Source organism: Poromitra crassiceps (assembly GCF_964638095.1).
Source record: "Poromitra crassiceps genome assembly, chromosome: 5".
NCBI lineage: Eukaryota > Metazoa > Chordata > Actinopteri > Beryciformes > Melamphaidae > Poromitra > Poromitra crassiceps.
The window spans coordinates 7,055,278-7,080,286 of NC_139642.1; the positions used below are offsets into that span (position 1 = coordinate 7,055,278).

The 25,009-nt window shown below is 45.0% G+C and overlaps 1 long non-coding RNA gene across 1 annotated transcript; it reads right to left on the reverse strand.

Moving 5' to 3' along the window:
* Window positions 1-19,249: 19,249 nt before the first annotated feature.
* Window positions 19,250-24,470, reverse strand: LOC310776216. Its single transcript, XR_014552697.1, has 3 exons — window positions 24,363-24,470; window positions 23,921-24,044; window positions 19,250-19,338 (listed from the first exon to the last, which is right to left on the reverse strand). It is a non-coding gene; the product is annotated as an uncharacterized lncRNA (long non-coding RNA).
* Between the last annotated feature and the right edge of the window lie 539 nt (window positions 24,471-25,009).

Consider the following 25,009-nt stretch of genomic DNA (forward strand, 5'->3'; position numbering starts at 1 on the left):
TGAATGTGGGACATTTGAGTGTATTGCCTGTGTTTAGATATGGCCTCACATTCGGGGTGAAGACAGAGAGAACCAAATGGCTGGGTCACACCCTACAGATACCCGCACAGCGGGAGGCCGAGCCTCAAAGGATTCCGGCCATTGTTTTATCTCTCAACCCCCAGGACGTTTAACACCTCCCGGAGCTTCAAAGACCAAGTGCCCCCCACAACCGAAAGGTGAACAGAGAGACCTTTCAGTTGAACTTACAGAATGGGTTGAGCCCACTCAAATAACACAAGTGGGCTGGGCATAGCCCAACTCACCGAACGATGTGATTGGCCCACCATGCATGCTCATTTTAATATGGGATCAGTAACAAAACTGTTGGAAAGCAGTTTTAACTTAGAGTCTACAGTAAGCTATCGCACGCAGCGGAACCAAGGGTTGGAGGGGCCAGGAAGCCGGCTCCCCTCCCCCGCTCTCTGCACCCCCGGCAGGCGACCAGGGCCAGAGGGACCGAGCCCTGCAGCCTGACCAGGGCCCAGAGGACTCCGAGCACACAGCAGCACCGGAAATCGGCTGAAAGGCCCGCCGTAAGTCCCACGAGACATAGCATGCGTAAACTGAGATAGTTCCACTTAATCTCAGTTTAATTTAAGTCGGTTTAGTGTTATAAGTCGCACGGAAAAGCCCTTCCTGTGCTTTCAAACTCGCGCGTAGACCAGCCGCTCTCCTTGCCCAGAGAAGCCCAGCTGGACCGCAAAAGCCGACAACAAGAACGTACCGCGAGCAGACCGCTCAGCAGACCAAGAGGAGCAGAAGAAGCAGAAGAGCCGCACCGCAGCAGGGCCAACCAACTGCTGCAGACGAAAGACGCCCAAGACAGACCGTGGCGTGCAACCAGCCACAGAGAGGGACCCAAAGCAGCAGACCTCGACTCCACGAGCAGAGAGACTGCACGTCAACCCCAGGCATCATCTACCCCCAGCAGACGTCCGCTGCCCGCTTCCCCAGGCCAGGGTGAACGGCGCTGCAGGCCATCGCTCCCACAAACCAAAGCCATCCTCCCTACTGCGCCTGAGCCCACCGCGCGTAGGACAACTCTCCCCAACCAACAGGATCCCACACAGAGGAACCCACGTGAGAGTTCATTCATGGTTTAATGGTTCTGGGCAGTTAGGGTTAGAATGCATTACCCTGTATGTTGATGTACCATGTTTGCACACTGTTGAATGATATAGACGCCTGAAGGTGAGCGCTAAGTTCAGAAGAACTTGGCGGCCATCAGCGAGCCACTCTCCTCTCTCCCTCTCCCTCTCACCCTCCCCCACTCTCTCGGCCTCCCAGCTGAGCCCGTTCAACCGGGAGGGCTAAGCTTGGAACGGTCTGGAGGTGTTCAGAATGTCTACCCGCAAGAATACAGTTAAGCTGAATTAGAGAGTTTGATCAGTCACTCACACCGAGTGATCCAGGCTAAACAGTCCCTTCCTAAATTCGGCAAAACCGCCATTTTGAAACGGAGGCGGTCTTAACACGATCAGCCCGCCCCTCAGCCAATCCTGGGGTGACATAAGACACTCCGCCCTCTCCTCCCTCCTCCTCTCTCACACACACACACACACACACACACACACAAGTACTAATTAACACACACACACACACATTCAAGCCTGCTTCGGACCGGCAGACGGAAATCATTGCACACACACACCCACACACACACACACACAGTGATATAACGTTGATTCATATTAGTTATTAGCGATAGATGTGGTAGAGTGTTAGTCATAAAAGTAAATGTGATGAACTGATATTTTAATCATTATGTTAATGTCAATTGATATTGTGATTTATTAAATCTTTTTATTACATAATGCTATGAATCTTGGTGGTTATTCAGGAGGTATTTTATCTGTGGAAATCTGTGACAGAAGCTTACGAACTTTGACCTTCAATTAACTGTACAATGTACACTATATCATTATGAGACTGATATGACAATTTGGTTTGGTGTCTAAACAAGTCATAACTTGACTTTTAGACAGGTCTGTAGCCTTAACTACAGTGGTGCCCCGAATCTTACAGAGAATACAATATTTTCTGTCAAATCTAATAAATTTATGAATATTAATAATTCATAATTATTAATAATCAAATTTCATAAGCAAACCAGCTCCTGCGAGCACAACAAGGGGTAATTTGGATGCACTGCGAGCCCATCTCTTTGGCAATATCAAAGGAGACATGTGTTGCCTTCCACCTACCGAAGATGCCTTCGTTCCAGTTACACCTTCGCCGAGCCCTGCATCAGTTGGATGTATGCAAGCGAGCACACATGTCTCAACCAACCTACCCTGTTGCCACTGACTTCGGCATAGAGCTTGTCAGTGGTAAGCTGATGGCAACCATGATGCTAAAGGAGGCAAAACCTGCAGAATTCAAACGCACCAAATACTGTCACTGCAAGAAAATCATGTGTGCCCGAGGATGCTCTTGTGCGAGAGCCAATGTCAAGTGGTTCATCGCATGTCTCTGCACTGGGGACCCCAACACATGTTCAAGGAATGAACTCACACTTGAAGACAGTGACAGTGATTGAGTTATTTTGTTCATTGCAAAGGTAATTTTATGTTATATTATAGACCTTGTTGCCAGTCTTTTTTCTTTCTTTTTTTTAATGTGTTGTGTTCAATAATATTGTTCAGCTAATGTTTAATTTAATGTTTTCTAGATACTGGTCACAATCTATCCCAATTAAGCTGTATAACAATAATTGTTTTGTTGGCTTGTCATCCAGTGTACATTTTGTGATTAAAATCATTTTGTTGTTTAGAATTTCTTGTGTTACAAGTATTGTCTTTGGGGTACAGGGTTTTGTTAAAACTAAAAACATGTCTCGAGGAATTTCGAACATAAAGGTAATAAAATCACCACAGATCCATTGATTTTGGGTTGATTTTAATAATCTTTAGTGTGGAATGACTATAATATCTGCTGAAAAGAATGACACATTGGCTGATGTCATATTTCAGGATATAATTGCTTACTAACAAAGTAAAGATGAAAATAATGGAGAAAATTCAAAAAACGAGTGCTTTTTTGTAATAGAAAATGGCTATAAATCATTTGGAAAGGTTTTGTAAGTGTATTTCTTAACTTGGTGTTGTCAACACACATGTTCTGTGTACCTGGGATGAATTTATTGACAGCCTACGCAACCCACTGAGGACTTTGAGGAAGAAAAACTCTTTCACATTTTTCGGTCAAAAAATAAAGGCTTCATATACAAAAATGGCCACAACTTTTTTTTGCGAGGTTTCCGGCAGAGCAGACCTCTCATTCAGTGGACCTTAATGTCCAAATGAATAGATAAAACACAAACAAAAAGTATAGCATGCCATGTCAGGTCCTCTCAAATTTTGGGTGACTGGATCCCTGACTATCTGGTCAGCACACTGACTGCAAACACATCAGGATGACGCTTGGCTAGCTCATCATGGGCAGATTCTTGAATAGGAACATCAACAACCATAGGAGAAGGATCAACTTTACCTCCAGCTATGTCGTTTCCAGTGTTGGGAACGTTACTTTAAAAAAGTAATTAGTTATAGTTACTCACTACTTGTTCCAAAAAGTAACTGAGTTAGTAACTGAATTACTCTATAATAAAAGTAACTAGTTACCAGGGAAAGTAACTATTTGCGTTATCTCCACCTTGAAAATGCCAAATTTTCATGGATTGCTGCAAACCTGAGGGTACCCTCACGGGCCCCTCGGGCCGACCAAAACGGGCCGAGGCCGGGCTTGTTTTTTATTTATTTTTAATTAATAGGTCCGGGGTCGGGCCGTTTCAATAATTCAATTAAATAATGTTGTATTAGCGTACTCGCTTGATTTTACACAGCGGAGCACAGTCAGACAAAGAGGAGGAGTGCACAGACACTCCCATAGCCACACACAGACCCTGTCCGTCCATGTACAGCGAGCGGACAGCTCCCGAACACAGAGAGAGAGAGAGAGAGAGAGTCAGAGAGACAGACAGAGAGAGGCTGCGCAGGACGGCCGCGCGGCGACGCAGCACGCGGAACAGAGAGGGAGAGAGATGTGTCATTATATCGTAATATTGGCTTCGGGCCTCGCAACGGGCTGGATCGGGCACGGGTCTGCATGTCACGGGCCGGGGAGGGCTCGGGCCGAAATTTCAGCCCCGCGCAGCTCTCTACTCCGGACTCGCCATTTCTGCTGCTTCCTCGAATCTGTTTGGTGTGTCTGTGTGTGTGTGTGTGTGTGTGTCGCCCGTGTCCTGACTCCTGGCTCGTGTGTAACACTGGCTCCGATTGGCTACCATGAAACACATGACTCTGCCTTAGTCAATCATAATCGTTTATCTCGTTATAACCCACCCGGTCTCCTCACTTGACAACACTAGTGTAGGCTACGGGTAGTTTACTCAATCATTTCATAGTAACGCACCGCATTTAGCGTTCAGTAACGATAACGGCATTGTAACGACGGAAACAGTAATTAGTTAGATTACCCCGTTACTGAAAAAATAACGGCGTTACCTAACGCCGTTCTTTTAAACGGCGTTACTTTACTTTACTTTATTTCATTTAGCAGACGCCTTTATCCAAAGCGACTTACAACAAAATACAACAAGTTCAAATTAATTACAGTATAGGCAACATCAATTATAGAGTTAAAAAGAAAACATAGCAAGCAACACAAAGTGGCACAAAAAGGCAGACAATAAAAATCGCACTTATGAAACGTCAATTCCAGAAGGGTCGAGGTAAATTCTGAACAGGTGAGTCTTTAGTCTACGCCGAAAAATCGGCAGCGACTCGGCCGAACTGACCAAACGGGGGAGCTCATTCCACCATTGTGGCGCCAGGTAGTCAAAGAGACGCGATCGAGATGCACGACCCCTGAGTCCGCGCAGCAGTGGAGGGGCGAGACGATCAGGGCGGGTGGAGGAGCGGAGGGAGCTATGCAGTGGTTGGAACCTAACCATAGATTGTAGGTATACCGGGGCTGTCCTGTGGACTGCCCTGTAGGCTAGCACCAGTGTCTTGAATTTGATGCGAGCAAGAATGGGAAGCCAGTGTAGTTTACGGAAGAGGGGAGTGACATGAGAGAACTTGGGTAGGTTAAACACCAGACGCACTGCAGCATTTTGGATAAGCTGAAGAGGTCGGATGGCAGATGCAGGTAGCCCTGCCAACAGAACATTACAATAGTCCAGGCGGGAGAGAACAAGTGCCTGGACCAGGAGTTGAGTTGCCTCATTTGTGAGAGAGGACCGAATCCTACGGATGTTGTACATAGAGAATCTACAGGCACGGGCAGTAGCTGCAATGAAGGCGGAGCTGGAGAGCTGGCTATCGAGAATTACTCCCAGGTTTTTTACAGTTTCAGAGGGCAATACAGTAGTGTTTTCAATGGTGATTGTGAGGTCAGTGAGAGGACAGTCTTTTGCGGGGAGAAAGAGGAGCTCAGTTTTGTCGGGGTTCAGTTTGAGATGGTGGGCAGACATCCAAGATACGATGTCTTTGAGGCATAATGCCAGGCGTGCTTCTATGCTGGTGTCAGAGGGGGGGAAAGAAAGAAAAAGTTGTGTGTCATCTGCATAACAATGATATTGGAAGCCGTGAGAAGATATTACAGTGCCTAGAGATCTAATGTACAAGAGGAAAAGAAAAGGGCCCAGGACTGAGCCCTGGGGGACACCCGTGTTGAGAATGGAAGGTCTGGATAGTGATCCTCGCCATTGTACCTGATGTGAGCGGTCGGAGAGATAGGATGTAAACCAAGAGAGTGCAGATCCAGAAATGCCCAGGTCGGAGAGAGTGGTGAGAAGTATATGGTGATTTACAGTGTCAAAGGCTGCAGACAAATCTAAAAGAACAAGGACAGAAGAAAGGGATGAGGCTTTGGCAGTATGAAGGGCGTGGGTGACTGAAAGGAGGGCTGTCTCGGTGGAGTGTCGTTGCTTAAAACCAGATTGTAGAGGGTCAAGTAGATCGTTCAGGGTGAGATAGTTTGAGAGTTGGTCGGAAACGGCGCGTTCTAGAGTCTTGGATAAGAAAGAAAGAAGGGAGACGGGACGGTAGTTGTGGGTGATAGTGGGGTCGAGAGAGGGTTTTTTGAGTAGTGGCGTGAGTCTGGCAGTCTTGAGGGAAACCGGCACAGTACCAGAGGACAGGGATGAGTTGATGAAGACAGTGAGGAAAGGAGAAATGTCTGTGGAGATGGCTTGGAGTAGAGAGGAGGGGATAGGATCCAGGGGACAGGAAGTGGCACGGTTGGATATGACAAGTTTGAGAACATCTTCTGGGGAGAGGGGAGAGAAGGAGGCAAGTCCGGTGGGAGGAGTCAGAGAGTGAGGTGTGGTGACAAAAGGACTGTTGTTAATGACTGGGGGGGGGAAAGAAGAGCGAATGACATCTATCTTTCTGGTGAAGAAAGACATAAAATCATCGGCAGTGAGGGAGGAGGGGGGGGGAGGAGGTGGGGGGTTAAGCAGAGAGGAGAAGGTGGAAAACAATTTACTAGGGTTGGAGGCTGATGACTGGATTAAAGAGATATAAAAGGAAGACTTAGCAGATGAGACAGTAGCAGTGAAGTTTGAGAGGATGAGGTGATAGGCAGACAGGTCAGTGGGGTGATGAGTTTTTTTCCATTTTCGCTCAGCTGCCCGAAGCTCAGTCCTGTTGGACCTCAGAGCCTCGGACAGCCAAGGAGCAGGGGGGGATGATCTGGCAGGTTTAGTGATGAGGGGACAGAGAGAGTCGAGAGCGGAGGAGAGGGAGGAGAGGAGGGTGGAAGAGGCCTCACTGGTGGAGAGAGTAGAAAACTGCTCAATAGAGGGAAGGGTGGAGAGGACAACAGAACAGAGGGCAGTGGGTGAGAGGGAGAGTAGGTTTCGCCGGGTGGTGATGGTATGAGTGGGAGCAGGGAGGGGGGTGGGGAGGGAGATGGGAAGGGAGAAGGTTATGAAGTGGTTATTCCAAACACTGGTCGTTTCCCATGATGAAGTCAAAACCAGCGATTGGAAAACGAGCGGACCGCTACTGGGAAAAAACAGTAACCAAGTTGGACTTTACATGGATGCGGTGAAGAGGAACCGGCATTAAACCCATTTCGATACCTCTCACTAGAGCACTTGCTTCACAGGCAGATGCAGCACTCAGCGGCAGGACACTGGACAAGATGAACCACCGGTGTCCCGTAACACCGTGACTGGATGCTGATCCTCCGGCTTTCCTGACAGAGACACAAAACCATTAGAGGTGAAAGGTTTAAAACACTCATCAGGTTCAGGAAATTTTTGGTTGGTGGACTGGCCACTTGGAGATGCTGTCTTGATCAGCCCCACCCCCTTTGGCTTCTGTAGAGGCGGGCCCGCTGCTCCTTGTTTCCGTTTGAATGCCATACACTCTCTCACTATGCAGGCTTGTGACAGAAAAAACACTGCTTCTCAAACTTGAGACTTGCTGAAGGCAGAGTGGGCGGAGTCACACGCATGTCACCAGCACGTTGTGAAAACCCACGAGAGGAAACGTCAGGCTTAGTGAACACAGCTTTATGGATAAGGGCAAACTCGTCTGCCAAAACAGCTGCCTGCTGCAAATTAGTTACTTTCTGTTCATTCAAGTAAACAACAGTACGCTCAGGCAGACAGTATTTAAATTCCTCCAGCAGCATAAGCTCACGCATCGCAGCAAGGTCATTCACTTTACAGGCTAAGCACCAACGGTCGTACAAGGTGCTCTTCTCCTTGGCAAACTCCACATATGTCTGCCCTGCATTTCTTTTAAGACTCCTGAAACGCTGCCTGTAAGCTTCCAGCACCAGCTCATACACATTGAGAATTGCATTTTTTACCTTCTCATACACAAGGCTGTCCTCCATAGGTAGAGAGGAACAGACCTCCTGGGCCTTGCCCGTTAGTTTGCACTGCAGTAGTATTGCCCATACATCCTGTAGCCACTGCAGAGCAGCAGCAATGCGTTCAAATTAACCAAAATAAGATTCCACCTCCGTCTCTCTGAACACAGGCACCAGGGAAACATGTTTACTCGCGTCAAAGGTGGCTGAACCTGACGGGGACCGCACCGTTACAGTGGAGGCTACAGGGGGGACCTGCCGCTGTAATTCAAGCCCCCGCAGCCTGACTGTGGTGTCTGCCTCCAACTTTTTCAGTTCCAACTCCCTCCGGAGCTGAAACTTTCCTGCCTCTCCATCTGGAGACGAGCTAGGCGGATTTCCTTCTGGGCGTATAATCGGGCATCAGGTGTGGTCTTGCCTGAGGAAAGTGGGTCATACTTTGGCAATGTGAAAGGCTCCCCTCCCACCTCAACATGCTCACCTCCTGCCCCTGGAGTAACTTGTTTTACCACCTCTTCCACCTGAGAAGGACCCTCACCAGCGTCGTCAAGGACAGGCTGAACAGGATGTGCCATCGGATGGGTTAAGGCTTGTGATGTAAAAACATCCTTTTCCACCAATGCCTTCAACAGAGCTTTTAGGTCCGCCTTGAGCAGTGCCCTAGAAACAGTAATCTCAAAATGGCCAGCAATTTCATATAAGTCGGCTTTCCTACAGCCATCTAGCTCAACCAATGTAGGGTTGGCTATAAACACTGACAGGTTAAATGACATACTAGAAACAATCCACCAAGCAGTAACAGTCAATAGTAACAAGTGTGCCTAAACACAAAACACACGTAGCTCACCAAACAGATGGCCCACAACTCACCTCTACCTGTGGTGCTGATTGTAGTGAGTACTACAGCTGATGTTCCACAATGAAATCAAGTCACCCTTCAAACCAACCACCTCAGCCCCCACTTCTAATAGTCTTCAGGGCTTGCCGGGCTCGAGGCGATGCAGGCCCCCTCCCCAGGATTCGCCCCACCAAATCTGCTGAGGCAGTAGTTAAAACAAGAAGGTGACAATGGAACAATCAAAAATAATACTCACCACACAGAGCACCTGAGCACAAACCAATAAACACAAGATTACTTGCAAAAAATCTCAAAGTTCCTTTGTCAGGATCTCGGACGAGCCCTCATATATGTTACGTTCCCAGTTTTACCAGGGGAGAAAGGATGTATGTGTGATAACACAACAAACCGGGGGACAAAGGAGACAGGAGATAAATTACAATACTCAAGGTTTTTATTACCAAAATAAAGTTAAATGAAAAGGATCAAATCGGACGGACCAACACAGGACTGCTTCCTGAAACAAAGGAAGAGTGATTAATAAACATAAAAGCTGAGGTTAACCAAATAAAGCAACAGTCAACAGGCGCCCACTCTCAAACTGAGAGTCACACTCTAGAAGAGTTGAAAAGCTTTCTTTTGACCGACCCCGGTCCACAAGTGCTAAGCACCAAACACAGCACACAAAGCTGTCAGATGGCCCACTGGGACTGTCTGTCTGCCTTCTCCAGGGTTTTGTGCTGTGGCCTCTCAATTAGGTGCAGTGAGTGCACCTGTGCACACCTGCACAGCTGCCACAGCAAGGGGGGAGGGAGAGCCTGGAGAGGAGCAATTAAAGGGATAGTTCGGTTTGTTTGAAGTGGGGTCCTATCAGCTAGTGAGATACACTAACTTAATTAGGTACAGTGTTCAGGAGTGAGTGCGCATTGTGGAACGAGACCGCGCACTCAGCGCAGCAGCTAAACCAGCCTTTTCTCTGTAAGTACGGGGGGTCAACAACTAAAACATAATTTAGCCACCTAAAACACCTAAAACAACGGCCACCTAAACAAATCGACATCCGTGTACATGCACGCTCTATTTTGACAATTTTCAGCGCTTTACTTTTCCGCAAAACAGCAGTTTCATTCGGCACTGCTTTTTCTCCCAACCTACAACTACCGTATTCCTCCGCTAAAAGCCAGCACAGAGCACAGAGCCGCGGTTTACAAAACAGGAAGGCTTAGAAGAGAGATAAAACACTGACTTACTTTAGAGACAACAAGTCACCTGGCCTCTCTGGTCTGGGACGTTTTCCACAATTTATCCTGGGAATGGTGAATAAGGTCTGCAGCCAGGGCACCCAGGCATTTAGACAGGAGGCGCATCTCTCTGCCTGCTCACTTCACTCTCTGCAAAAGTTCCTCTTCTGTATTCTCTCTGGTTCATAATTGTATCCTCTTGTCACCAAGGTGAATGGCATATCATCCGCGCTATCAAAATCACTCATATTTTCGTCCGTGTATTCTATTTGTTGTGTCTTCAAACCGGGAGAAATAAAATAGCCTACCCCCAAATAACTGCGGAGTAATCCAGTGCTGCGGCTGTGTGCAGGCTTTGAGCGGAGGAATACGGTAGTTGTACGGTTGGGAGAAAAAGCAGTGCCGAATGAAACTGCTGTTTTGCGGAAAAGTAAAGCGCTGAAAATTGTCAAAATAGAGCGTGCATGTACACGGATATCGATTTGTTTAGGTGGCCGTTGTTTTAGGTGGCTAAATTACGTTTTTTTGTTTAGTTGTTGACCCCCAGGACTTAGAGAGAAAAAGCTGGTGATGCTGCTGCTCTGGGTGCCGGATCTCGTTCAACGCTGCGCCCCGCTTCAAGAACACTGTACCTAATTAAGTTAGTGTATCTGACTAGCTGATAGGACCCCACTTCAAACAAACCGAACTATCCCTTTAAGCAAAGACACATACAGAGGTCTGCAGAACTGGGTGGGCCCAACGCTGCAGCGTTGCAGCGGCCTCCCGTGGCCTCCCGTGGCCTGCCGCGGCTTCCCAGAGTATTTTTTTTCACCAGCAGCTGCAGTGCGCAAAAGAGCCGCCAGGTGGCACGTGTGAGCAGACTGAGCAGGCGGAAGGAAGTAAGCCTACTGTATATCAGTACAGTAGTAGCCAGCATCATTCATTCTACTGCTGCACATGACTGAAGACAGACAGGATGGCACGGATAAGCAAGCGAATCAATCAGCAAACCAGTCAAATGATCAGAGACATGTGGAAAGCCGGCCATACCACGAGATACATCGTTGATAATTTGGCGAAAGTTGGAGTTAATGTATCGATGAAGATTGTTCGCACTCATGGAAGCCGAAATGATCTTTGGGTGAAGCGGAACCGAAAGCCGTATAAAGCTACCAGGTTAGTGTTTACGGTCATATTTGCGGGCATCTAGAGTGCGTTTACATGCACACAATAAACTGTTTATTAGCGGATTTCTGGAGTTACCTGATTATTCAAGTGGTCATATAAACAGCATACTGTACACCGATAAGCTTTATCCGTGGCTACACGTTGTGGGAGAGCAGGCAGCTGGAGACTCGCACAGATCACTGTGTCAAGTCAAGTCAAGTCAATTTTATTTATATAGCCCTAATTCACAAGCATGTCTCAGAGGGCTTCACAGAAAGTATGTCTAGCTGATTCTAGCTAACACACAGTAACAAGAATATACAGAATAAAGATAACATTTGAACAATTGATAATATAGAAAATATAGAAATGAAGAGAGAGCAGAGGAGAGAGCAGGAGAAGGGGGAAGAGCAGGGGGAATGTGAGAGAGTGATGGGGTGGGGAGGGAATGGGAGATGTTGGAGGGTATAGGAGGTGGGGAAGGAGCAAGAGGAGAGAGCAGGAGAGGGGAAGGGGGAGGGGTGTGGGGGAGAAGAGAGCAGGGGGAGGGAGGAGGTGGGGAGAGAATGAGAAATATAGATGCACATCTTGCAAACGGACATATGTCAATTTCTAAGCAACCAAACTATGCCTAATTTAATTGGCTGCAGGCCTTTAGTAATGAGTCCTTTTGCCAGATAAGTACATGTTCACATATAGAGCTTATGGGTGCCTTGCTTTAGGGAAGAGTGGGTGCCATGCTTTGAATAGTGGCGAAATACTAAGAGCATGGGTGCCATGCTTTAAATAGTGGCGGAATATTGCCATGCTATGCCATGCTTTAAATAGTGGCGGAATATTGGAGAGGATAGAGTGGGTGCCATGCTTTGGAGTAAAATGTGTGTGTGTGTGACGATTTTTTTCAGATGACGGCTTAGAAAGATTTATATGAAGAAAACGTAGCCTACTCAGCTAGAATCATGTAAACCTGTTTAAAGTGCATGTAAACGCAGAAATCAGATTGTTGATCTGATGTTGAACTGATTATTCTCAGTTATCCGTTTATTGTTTGCATGTAAACGCACTAACGTTAAATTCAGTCAGTTTTTATACCTGGCTGTATAATGCTTGGTGTAAAAATGTATCTGTTTCTATTCAGTCAGGTGGTGGAAGCAGTGGACAAGATCCTGGAATCAAACGTCGCACTTCCAGCCCATAAAGTGAAACTGCTGCTTCAGTCAAAGCACGACATCACCGTCTGTTTGCGCACAGTGAGCAAAATCGTGCAGAGCCTGAAATGGAAATATGGCGAGACAAAGTAAACACACACACACACACACTCGTTTCACATTTAATAAAGAAATGCTTCCACCTGATTAAAGAAAACATGTATCCTTATTATCCTTCAAAACATTATGATTTTCATATTCCAATTACAGAACAGTTCCAATGACCCGAGAGAAAAACCGAGAGCTGCGTATGATACAAGCAAAAGAATGGATAGAGACTGGCGAACAGTTCGATAACGTGCTGTTCACAGATGAATCCACAGTGGCATTGGAGCCATTTGCAAAACGCAGCTACAGCAAAAAGGGCTTCAATCCAATGATTCAGGTTCCCAAGCACCCCCTTAAGCTCCACGTGTGGGGGGGTATATCACGAGGAGGCCCGGGACCTCTTCTGATCTTTGATGGTGTGTAGGCTATACTGTGTTGAGTGGAGCAATTGTTTTTTCTTCTTATTTCTTCATAAAAAAACTTCTCAAACATTTTGAGTAATGTTGGCAACATGTTATTTCACCCGCAGGTATTATGGACGGTCAGTTTTATGCCGAAGAGATCATCTGCAAAGTAGCTGGACCATATTTGAGGGACCATTTCCACCTGCCAACTCATCGATTTTTCCAAGGTGAGAAACCACCATGTTTACAACACAAATACAAAGCGTGACAGCATTGGCTGTAAGTTTGACAAAGTTTCTCTTTGTGTTTCTATTGTTTTTCTTCTAGACAACGATCCGAAGCATACATCACTGAGAGCCAGAGCCAGTATCGAGCAGGAGGGAATTAATTGGGTTCGAACCCCACCAGAGTAAGTAACTTACAGTAAGATTTTATTACAGTTGGACGTGTGGTTTTGTGTGAAGGCAAACATTTAACTTGCCCATTTGTACATGTACTGTAGGTCACCTGATCTCAATCCAATCGAGCTTGTCTGGCATGCCATGAAGGAGCATGTGCGACATTCCGAGCCACACAGCAACCCAGCTAGCAGGGAATGTTCCCACAACATTGGCTAACATTCCCTACCAGTTCTATAAATGTTTTTATGTTTTTATGTTTTATATTTAGATTTTTTAATCTAATGTTTTTAATCTAATGTTCAGATAACATTCTAAGGATGTTATTAATTTAAACTAATGTTCCTATAATGTTACATGCTAACAAAGGAAGAACGTTTTTGGTGCAACATTCCGAGGGTGTTTTGGGGATGTTGTTGAGGTAACAGATTATAGATTGTTCTTCTATAAAACCTTCCCACAATGTTTAATGATAACAAAGATAGAACATTCTCAACACAACATTCTGAAAGTGTTTTCAGGATGTTATTCAGGCCTCAGATTAGAGAACATTTTTTTACAAAATGTTCCTAAAATGTTAGATGATAACAAAGGATGAACATTTTCAACAGAACATTCTGGAAATGTTGTGCCGATATTTTGATGCCTCAGATGACAGAACGTTGTTCATAGAACGTTCCCACAACATTACCCAGCTGGCACGGGACGTCAGTTTAACGTCATATCGACGTTGGACTCCAACGTTGAACTGACGTTGGATTTTGGTTGAGAATGAAAATCGGGTTGACGTCAAAACACAACGTTGGCAAGACATCAGCGTCCAACGTTGGATAGACATCAGCCTCTGACGTTGGTTAGACATCAGCATCCAACATTGGATAGATGTGGAATTTTGGTTGGGAATGAAAATCGGGTTGACATCAAATCCCAACGTTGGGCAGACATCAGCCCCCAACGTTGTATAGACGTCAGCCTCCAACGTTGGATAGATGTAGGATTTTGGTTTAGAATGAAAATCTGGTTGACGTCAAAACCCAACGTTGGCAAGACATCAGCCTCCAACGTTGGATAGACATCAGCCTCTGATGTTGGTTAGACATCAGCATCCAACGTTGGATATATGTAGAATTTTGGTTGGAAATGAAAATCGGGTTGACATCAAATCCCAACGTTGGGCAGACATCAGCCCCCAACGTTGTATAGACGTCAGCCTCCAACGTTGGATAGATGTAGAATTTTGGTTGAGAATGAAAATCTGGTTGACGTCAAAACCCAACGTTGGCAAGACATCAGCCTCCAACGTTGGATAGACATCAGCCTCTGATGTTGGTTAGACATCAGCATCCAACGTTGGATATATGTAGAATTTTGGTTGGAAATGAAAATCGGGTTGACATCAAATCCCAACGTTGGGCAGACATCAGCCCCCAACGTTGTATAGACGTCAGCCTCCAACGTTGGATAGATGTAGAATTTTGGTTGAGAATGAAAATCTGGTTGACGTCAAAACCCAACGTTGGCAAGACATCAGCCTCCAACGTTGGATAGACATCAGCCTCTGACGTTGGTTAGACATCAGCATCCAACGTTGGATATATGTAGAATTTTGGTTGGAAATGAAAATCGGGTTGACATCAAATCCCAACGTTGGGCTGACATCAGCCCCCAACGTTGTATAGACATCAGCCTCCAACGTTGGATAGATGTAGAATTTTGGTTAGAGAATGAAAATCTGGTTGACGTCAAAACCTAACGTTTGCAAGACATCAGCCTCCAACGTTGGATAGACATCAGCCTCTGACGTTGGTTAGACATCAGCATCCAACATTGGATAGATGTAGAATTTTGGTTGGAAATTAAAATCGGGTTGACATCAAATCCCAACGTTGGGCAGACATCAGCCCCCAACGTTGGCTAGACATCAGCCTCCAACGTTGGATAGACAGCCTCAAACATTGGATAGACATAGAATTTTGGTTGGGGTTGATGTCTACTCAACATGGGGTTTTGACGTCAACCTCCAACGTTGGCCAGGCATCAGCCTCCAACGTTATATAGACACAGAATTTTGGTTGGGGTTGCCATTAAAACCCAACGTTGGCTAGACATCAGCCTCCAACGTTGGCTAGGCATCAGCCTCCAATGTTGGCTAGACATGGGTAGAAATTTAAATCTGGTTGATGTCAAAACTTTCGTATCACAAAAAGAAAAAAATCAACATTGAATACAGAATTTTAGAAAACAGGATTTATTTTCAGAACGTAAGAAATTAGATTATCACATTAAAGGTACATTCAGCAATGTTTTTGTGTTAAAATAAGTGTTAAATGGCTCTATATTCTGACAGCAATCACTGAAATCGAGTGTTTGATCAGTGACTTAAACCCCCAACTTCGCTGTCCTCTATGTCTCTCCTGTAGTCCTGCATGCAGGGCGGACGTATCTCTGCAACTGTAACTCGTAGAGACTCATGGATGGATTTGGGGTGAGAAAATATATTATAGTCCTTTATAGGCATCTCGATCTGACCTTCCGTTTCCGAGAAAATGTCAACTTTTGTCTGATTGGATAGTTTGAGGTCAGTGCCAATTTGTATCGGCCACCACTGTCTGGATCCAGGAGAAGTGCAGAGAACATAAGCAAGACCTGTATATGGCTTTCATTGATCTCTCGAAGGCATTCGACACAGTAAATCAAAAGCTACTCTGGGACCTACTCAGTCGATTTGTAGTCCCACCCAAATTCATCTCCATTCTAAAGCTATTTCATGACGGCATGCAAGCCCACGTTCAAATAAGTGGACAACAGTCTGACCCTTCTACGTCAAAGTAGGAGTAAAACAAGGATGTGTCTTAGCCATCATCATCTTCAACATCTTCCTCACAGCAGTCACTCTCCTCTCCCATAAGCATTCAATTCCATCTGTCTTAGTTTGCCATAGTCTCTCCCCAGACTCAAATATTACGTTGAATCGCTGCGCTCCGTATACTACATAAGTGAGTCTGTGCCAGTTAACAGCCACTGCTGGTTTTGAAGGCGGGTTGAAATTGAATGAGTGACAGGTCGTAGCACCGATGAGAGAGCAAATGGGCTGCGCCTCCCGTGTTGTCTGATCGCAAAGTCGTTACTGATTGGAGAGGACTGAAGCCATCACTGGCATATGACTGGCCAAGTGAACGGTTCCCTCCCATAACCAGCCCTCTGAGGGAAAGTGTCCCAGACCCAGAGAGAGCTCTGCAGCATGCAGTAACCTAGTGTATCAGCGTAAGAACTCTCATGGGTCTGGCGTCGAGACTAAGTTTGCCATAACTTCTATGTACTGTATCAATTCAACAGAATTCAGATACAACAGAAAGTAGCTGGCCCCCAGGTATTTTCACATTATCAAATCTGGCCCCCATTCAAAAGGGTTTGGACAGCCTTGCCATGTATAGTCTCATATCACAATATTGATATAAAATCGATATATTGCCCACCCTTAATATTGAGTGCCAGAATCAACCTCCCAATGATGCAATTTGTAGAAAAACATTGGATTTCATTTATCAATCACTGCTTTCAATGTCTTTCTGATGTAAATGTTTTATTTTTACAACCAGATCACCCTATTAAATAAACAGCGTCATGACTCAATAATGTTACTTGGCAGAGGGTCGCTCGTACTGAGCACATTTCCTCGTCAAACTGACGGTGAAAAATGTTTGCTCGTCACAAAATAAAAAACTTATTTGAGGGAATGTAATTAGGTTATCGATCACATTCGCTAACCTGTTGCTCTTTTAAGTCGGGATGTTTGTCGGCGTTTGGTCAGCTCCCTTCGCCAGTTCGCCTCCGCACTTTTAAACATTGTTTACTGACGGGCTATGTAGTGTCAGTCCCTGTCACTGTCAGCAATGTAACGTAAGCAAAATAATCCCATATTTCGCTCTGTCCATGTCCAAGACAAGACCGGACAAGACCGTATGTGCTCACAGCAGCCATGTTTGTTGTGTTGAAGCTCTGAATGAGTGAAAGAGAGGAGGGGGGGGGGACGCCCACGACAGGGAGTTAAAGCAGAGCACCACTTGGAGCACTCTTCGCACACCCCCACATGGACACAATGTCACATGCATGTAACATAAAATTATTTGTTTTAAAAGCACGCAAATTATTTTTAACTCAGCGTAAATGAACATCATGATTGAGAACATATATATTCACATCGAAAAAATAACACATTTAAAAGGTCTTGAATGTGAAATGGCAGAACATGACTGTTACAACACAGAACTGAAGCTCAGACAACAATTGACAAGGTTTTAAGACATTTCTACAGTGATGGCAGACCAATATATATTTTTCCTCCAAAAAAAGAACACTCATGAAGGCCTTCCATTTGCCTGTCCCTCACTCTCTCACACTCACCTCACTCATGAAGGCCTTCCATTCGCCCATAGGCTTTTTGTAGGAAGGGGTTGAATGTCCATCACGGATGGCATCATGGTGGATCTCAGCTTGCAGTACTGAGAGCACTGTTGAGTCACACTTGGAGTAAGTGAGGTGTAGGACATAATAATATGCCATCGGGTAGACAAGTCCCTCTTTCAACCGATCTCTTTCGAAGGTCGCCACTGGCATGCTCCCATGGCGATCATGCAGTTTTCCTCACTGATGACCACAACTGGAGATGATAGAGGTTGTTGGCGCAGGAAACCGTTTGGGTCTTCTGAAACCTAGATGACAAAAGTCAATGTAAAAGATTAGAAAACTACCAATTAGAAAAACCATCACAGTTAAAACAATCATTATACATCAAATCGGAGAAAAAGATTTTGTATAATTTTTTTGCTGACCAGATACTGAAACCAAGTTTCAATAAAGCGACTCTTAAAACAAAAATCACAGTGTGAACACTTCTCCTTATGTCATTGTGAAAATGACAAAGTACAAAACATAATGTAGGCATGCAGTATCCAATATACTGCACAAGTCTCACCGTAAAGACATGGAACTGGGCCTCGCTGCTTAAAGCTGGAGTGCATAACATAAACAAATGTTTATGTTATGCACATATTCAGCTATTGCAAAACGACTTCACACAATGCTGATTAAGCCTATCTGCACCACATAACTCTCTCTGTGCATTTCTCAGTATACCTGAGTTTTCTACCTGTCGGGCACGACTGTGTCGGATTGAAAACTCTGGTATATTGAGAAATACAGCATTGTGGGAACTTGTTTGGCAATGCCTTGAACGTAATGGACATTTGTTTATATAAACAAATTGTAAATGTACTCACTCCAGCAATTGTAAATGTACTCACTCCAGCTTTAAAGAGAAAGCCACAGAAACACAACCCCATAAGAGACTACTTTCCTGACATTTCCTGTTTTATCAGGAAAGTAGCTCCGGCTATCTATTTGCTTCGAAAATAAAATGTACAATGTCTCATAATGTTATTACCTAGGTTATCCTACAAGTAGTCATGGCTAAGAAGCACTTTTACATTTGCAAGTGTTTTTTTATACTTTCATATTATAGACCAGAAATAGATTTTTTGCTAATAAGCATTTCCATTTTCCATGCTTCCATTTTAGAAATGGAAGCATTTTTTTCTCCTTATGCATAAAATGCGTAGTGAAACCATGACCCAAAAACAAAAGGTATGTGGACTGTGGGCTAATGTATTGTTGCAATATTGCATACAGAGTATTAAAAAATACATACATGTTTCATCACTGCTATCCTGGCGTTGCTCTGCGGTGCTCATTGCAGGTGACTGGCATTGCTGGTTTCAGATCGGCATGGCACTTGGGTGCTGGCTGCAGGTTACATCAGAAGAAAAAAGTATTGGGAAATATTAGGTTTCCAAACTCTTACAAATGAATGGAATACTAAGATCCCTGGACAGACACTAAAGCTGTTGCGTGGCCTAACGTTTTCATCCAAAGACTCACAGATGCATACAGTATATTAAATGCAATACCACATACATGTTATCACTGTGATCTTGGTGTTGCACTGGGGTGCTGGTGCTTCCTGCAGGGGGCTGGTGTTGCACTGACGTGCTCCCTGCACTGACCCTTTTGTCTCACATCACAAGGTGCCATACAGCCTCAGGAAGTTTTCAGGACCGGGAAAAAGATTGTTGATTTCATCCCGGGAGAGTGAGTGCAGCAAGTCTTCTCCAACATTAGTAGCTGGAACAGAAGTTACAGTTAGGGGCAAGAAGACACTGAGCTTATCACTGAATTAATTCAGCCTTGTGTACATAACAGTTGAGGATATTCCACTATCTTTTTTTTTTTTAATTGTGACATTTCCTCTTTCCTGTACAATTGCCAGTGTTCTGAGATTTTGCTCACTCTTGCTACAGCAGACCTGCCAACCTTGGAAAATGATTTTTAGTGCCACACAGCATGTGTTTTGGCCTTGTGCTTAGTTCACATGCTTTCGCACTACAGTGCACATAACATCACTGTCAATGTGACAGTGTTAGCCAGATGGCTAATTTCCAACTGTTGTCCCTTGGCCAGAACTTAAGTTAGCCATTACTCAGTCAAAAGTTTGAGTACACTTGCTTAAACCATTGTCGTTTCATGATATATTTCAATTTGTGTGCTTACACCAGCTCGGTGGCCTTGTGGTTTGAGTGTCCGCCCTGAGACTGGGAGGTTGTGAGTTCGATCCCCGGCCGAGTCATACCAAAGACTATAAAAATGGGACCCATTTGCCTGCCTGCTTGGCACTCAGCATCAAAGCGTTGGAATTGGGGGGTTAGATCACCATATGATTCCCGAGCTCGGTGCTGCTGCCGCTCACCGCTCCCCCAGGGGATGGGTCAAATGCGGAGAACAAATTTCGCACACTTAAGTGTGTGACAATCAGTGGGACTTTACCTTTACTTTACACAAGCGGATAACCATAAGTGAAATGCAAGTAAACGTATGTTGTGATGTCAATTCTGAATAAAGTAGTTAAGTTAGTAGTAGTTAATAGTTAACACAATTGGAGAACATAGAAAAAATACTATATTGATCATAGTTTCACTGTTATCCATCTAACCATAGCAAAAAAATCTGTTGCTCATTCTGATCTCTTGAGACTAACTAGAGCCTCCTCATTTTTTAATCATTCTGTGCTCATTTATTTCTTGCTCCTAAAGCTGTGTTCACACCGAGATATTTATTTTTCTCTCTGTCGCTTGATTCAACCCTATGGAATCACTCTGTCGCTCTGTTTAAATCGCTCGTCAACAGGCACAATAATTGACGGACATCTGGGGGCTATAACGTTACGCAATGTCATGATATTTGTCCACTACGAGCCACTGTAGTTGTTTACAAGCTAAGCCTATCAGCGTGCTCCTAACGTGAGCTAGTACAGACTTCATTTCGGCTATGTTCACACAGCAAACATTAGTGCTTGAATCTGACTTGTTGCTCACATCTGATTTTTTGTGTGGCTGTTCACACATACTTTTTAAAAGTGGCCCATATCAGACTCCAGTGTGAACAGGTCGCGGACCTGAAGTGACCCGCATGTGCAGCACACTGCTGTTCTACATAAACCCAGAAGAAGACAGCAGTAAACATGGCGGTAGCTGACGATGTTGTTTCATCTGTTGTTTACGGTTCAATTTACAAGTTATTGTGCAGTGGAAGACAGGGAATATAGGTGCAGATGATAGCGAGGAAGAGAGCTTTTAGATTTTTTTTTAATAATGGCTTTCTGTGGAGCAATAGCTGCTACTTCTTGCTAATACTTATGAGGTCTAAAACCTCACTGTTCCTCCACTGATTACCTCCCTCGCAGCTGTCCTCCATGTTTGTAATCACAATCTGGTCCTCCCTCCTCCCGCCAGTGCAGAATAGTGACGAATGTCGCTCTGGAATGACGTAAAAGTCACATTGAAGCATTAAGTCAGATATGGGCAAGATGTCTGTTCACACCGGAGTCACATTCCAAAACATCAGATTCGAATCTGATGTTTTTCCACATTTGAAAGTAGCCCAGGTCGTCTTTAAAAAAGTAACTTTCAATGTGACTTGTACTGTTCACACAGTCATAAAAAAGACTGACCTGAGTCACTTAGGTGGGAAAAGATTAGATTCAAGCACTAAGGCTGGCTGTGTGAACGTAGCCTTCATGTCAGCTGTCAATGCGGTTTGTTGCCACACAATAACCAGCGGTTTGTTCCAAGCCAGTGTGATATTTGACACACTCTCACACGGCAGCCAATCAGCGTTGAACAGGGAGCGACTGATGCCAGCGTAATTTAGCTCGAGCTGGGATATTTCATCCCGGGCGGAGAGCGTATTTTCGATGCCAGCGAAAAACTTTAATAGGTCGGTGTGAACGCAGCTTTAGGGTCCCTTAGGAGCAATAATCTTTTTAGTTTAGGGGTTAGGATCGATTTTTTTAATGACTTGGCTCTCTCAGACAGCTTCTTTGACATGTTTTTCAAAGTGAAAACCAAGTTGTCAGGTGACGTAAGGATCCCACGCGAGAACGACCCACGCCCCTCTCGAAAGACCCAAATCGAAAATGGAATAATTTCTCTAGTTTTATTTTACAAGTATGAAATAATTTAGCTTACTACAATAATGATGTCTACTTTCTAGTGATGCGCGGGTCAGGTTTTTTTAAGGCCCGCCCCAACCCAACCCGTCATCAGAGCCAGCCCGCCCCGCCCGCCCCGTTAAAATATCTGAAAATTCCGAACCCAGCCCAACCCAGCAGCCCGCAACGGCCAATTTAATGTAATATGTCTCCGGACGCAGGAGGAGCACAGCAGAGCTTCCAAGGTGTGCAAAGCAGCTAATAACTCTGTCTCTCTCCCCCCTCTCTCTCTCTCACACAGACACACACACACACACAGACACTCACATGCTGCCCTGCGCGACAACAGTTGTAGCCTAGGCCTGCTCTGGATGAGTTGCGCTGCTGCTTTCATGTCGGTCTTTCTTCAATTAATCCATGGTCTTCAGATAGCGCGACCGACTACGCTTCCCCAAAGTGCGGATGGCGTGACCGCGCAGTGTTTCAAATGGAGGTAGCAGGTATAGAGGTAGGCACTAGGCAGGATACAGAAACAGTTCTTATTCTTCCCCATTTCTTTTAATTACCTCATGCGCTCTCAATTGTTGCAGTAGTAGGCTAAACGTAGTAGTGCAGCAGGTGCGCACACGGCTTGCAGATACGGCCAGACTCGCTGTCTGATTTCTTTTAATTACCTCATGCGCACTCAATTGTTCACAGCCTACTCACGTTGCAGTAAAGTTGACAAATAGATCACAGTCGAGTCCACAACAGAAAATCTGCGGTGGCATTATATGGACACTTCAAATAATAATTACAGCGAATAATCCTTCCAAAGTGTTTGTTTTGAGAGCACATAGGCTACCTCATTGAAGCGTTTCTTTACTCCATGTAGGCTATAGAGAGTGCAGCAGGAGTCTGTCTGATTGTGTGTACCTACATGCGAGAGAGAGTTAACGTCTTTAAGGTTAATTACTCTGCGTGTTTCATTGCTCTAAATTATTTAATAATGTTGCTTTGTCACGTTCTGAGCCTGCCCCGCCCGCACCCGCGATATTTTCATAATTTGCCAACCCAGCCCGCCTGCGGGGCGGCCCAGCCCGCGGGACCCGGCGGGTTCTGGGTGACCCGCGCATCACTACCGGGCGGGCATCAAACAGCACAAGGAGGCACAGATCACCGGAAATGTCCATATCTGTGCAGATAAGCATGCAAAAGATTACTTGGATTAATGTTAATGCAAAGGCCTATGTAACTTAATTGGCTTTTCATAACTCTCATTCTAGAATATCGCTATTCACAATGTCCCATCCGCGGTTCATGGCTCATTCCTGGCGGCATGACGGCAGCGCCTTTCTCCCCGGCTGGGAAGCAGCATAGTGAGCCAGCCAGGGACTGTAAGCTGGATTTACATTATATAGAGAGCCAAAGTGAACGTCACTTCCTGCCTTTCTCTCTGTACCAGCATCTGAAAAAATATGAATGGAGTGAACGGCGAGAGACGATACTTTTTTGATCCTGTTTGAATTGTGCCACGGGGTACAAATGTAATTTTGTGTCAATTTAAAAGATAACCATGCAAGTCAAGAAAGTCACAGTTTGTGGTAAAACTGTGCAGAGGGTTAGGGTTAGGGTTAGGGTTAACCCTAACCCTGTGCCTAACCCTAACCCTAAGTTATAAATCAGAAAGACTATGCACAACCAGTCGCATAAGTGACATCTCTCCTGTCAGTCCACGTTGTTGATGGTGTGACGTATTGTGAGACACGAGAGATGTAGTTGATTGACAAAACTAAACCTTACGTTTCAGTTTCAGAACAAACTGCGACTTTCTTGACTTGCAAAGTTATCTTTTAAATTGACAAATGTACATGTGTACCCCGTGGCAGAATTCAAACGGGATCAAAAAAGTATTGTCTCTCACCATTCACCCCCATTCATATTTTTCCAGATGCTCGTACCGAGAGAAAGGCAGGAAGTGACGTTCACTTTGGCTCTCTATAATGTGCCCGGCAGTAAGTACATCATGATACAGAAGTTAGATACACACTTACAATGCCAGACTTCAAGCTGTCTATCACCGTGGAAGTAAAGAGATTGTATAACAACAATGAGCCAATCACATTCCCCTGCATCCACATTTAATCCAACAAGTTAATAATAATCCTGTAATTTGGAGTAGATTTTTTTTTTAAGTTGCTTGTACTGCATATCCAGTGTGAGATGCAGATGTTTTCTTACTTGGGTCCAGCATGGGCTGTTGTCCTCAGACTGGGCAGAAGAGGTGTGAGGAGTTGGAGTGGATGGCAGTGGAGGTGTCCATTGGCTGGACAGAGGGGGAGGCAGATGCATCACTTGGTTGGCCCTGGAAGCAGACACAAGAGACAAGATAGCAGACAAGTGTGTTACCATACAATGACGCAGTGTAATGTTATGTGTGGTTGTATGCAGTCATAATGCCTTATTATAAATGGTTTTAACTTGACAACAAAAACATTCTAAATTGAACCCCAGCTCACTTCCTGTTGCATTAAAAAAATCATTAAAGTGGAGGACTGGCCATTCTGTGAAAACCGTCTATAGTAGTGTTGTGAGATAATGCGCCTTTGTCAATAGTGGTCATCAAACTTCTGTTGGTCATCCATGTGAACATGAAATGAAACACACCACACAACAGCTCTACCTGTATCTGCTGGGCGATGTTGAGACGAGAGGCAGGTTGAAGGTCCCCAGCCTGACTGTTCTCCGTTCCTCTGTGGTCCACTCTCAACTAGCATCACACAGCGTAGCATAAGGAAATTGGGGGAGTAGAGTGTTCAAAACGCTCTCCTACCCGTCTCCGACGTCCAATCGCGGATCCAAAGATATAATAATATTTCATGAAGTTTTACTTCCCAGGTGCACTGGATAGATACTAGATAGATCAGTTTTATTTCTGTCATGCACCATATTTGTGGTGCATAGCCTGTATGTCCTTACAAGACACAAATCATTCAAGTTCAACACTTGATTTGATGATTTGATCAATGTGCTGCCGTATCCGTGTGACTGCAATGTTGTATGTTTGCTCAGACGCGTGCACCATGATAGTGAGATCAAACACCCTGCTGTAAATTCAGCACAGGCTGTGGAAAGACTGCTTTTTAAAGGTTGTTTCATGCAGGAATATCATTTTAACTGCCGCCCAAACCCAATTTCCTTATGCTATGCTGTGTGACGCGAGTTCAGAGTGGATCACAGAGGAACAGAGAACAACGGAACATATGTGGCTAGACACACTGTAGCTGTTGGCAAAGATATGCAAAGGCATGACTTACATACAGGTTTCTC